Raw genomic sequence first — 604 nt, forward strand, 5'->3', positions numbered from 1 at the left:
GGCTGGCCAACCTCCTGCGCTCCTCCCCGGCCCTGATCGTGCACCGGCGGGGTCCCTCGGCCTGGCCTGAGCCCTCTTGCAATGCAGGCTGAGGGACCCCCCCCCTCCCTGAGTGCACGAATTTCAGGGCCTCTAGCATATTAATAAATAAATAAATGGATACAAAAAAAGGACCTCAATGCCCCGCGCACACAGCCCCCGCCCCGAAGGTGGGGGCGCAGGAGCCTACCTTGCACCCCGCAGGGGCCTTGCTCTGCCTGCCCCTGGGAAGCTGGGCGCTGGTACACCACGTGGGGCAGGGCACTCCCGGGCTGGGCCTGGGCCCCTTGCAGGGGCTCGATGAAGTAGTCCTGGTTGTTGAGCCGGAACACACCTTTCTGGAGAGGAGCTCAAGGTCATACGGGGAGCCAGGCTGACCCGGCAGGCGGGGCCCTGGCCTCCTCTGGCCATGCTCGCGGCCAGCGGGACATCCTACCCCCGGAGGGACACTCACACCCAAAGGAAGAGGGGCCCTGGCCGGTGTTGCTCAGTGGATAGAGCATCGGCCTGCGGACGGAAGGGTCCCAGGTTTGATTCCCGGTCAAGGGCACATGCCCGGGTTGCG

At 65.6% G+C, this 604-nt stretch overlaps 1 non-coding gene across 1 annotated transcript in view; it reads right to left on the bottom strand.

Annotated features, from left to right (window-relative positions):
- Positions 1 to 396, bottom strand: part of LOC102248157 — a 2,157-nt gene extending 1,761 nt beyond the window's left edge. Inside the window, exon 1 of the transcript XR_001363729.1 lies at positions 230 to 396. This is a non-coding gene — a transcript (uncharacterized LOC102248157). The remainder of the gene's footprint in view (positions 1 to 229) is intronic.
- Positions 397 to 604: the final 208 nt, after the last annotated feature.

The sequence above is a fragment of the Myotis brandtii genome, unplaced genomic scaffold (genome assembly GCF_000412655.1).
Source record: "Myotis brandtii unplaced genomic scaffold, ASM41265v1 scaffold439, whole genome shotgun sequence".
Lineage (NCBI taxonomy): Eukaryota > Metazoa > Chordata > Mammalia > Chiroptera > Vespertilionidae > Myotis > Myotis brandtii.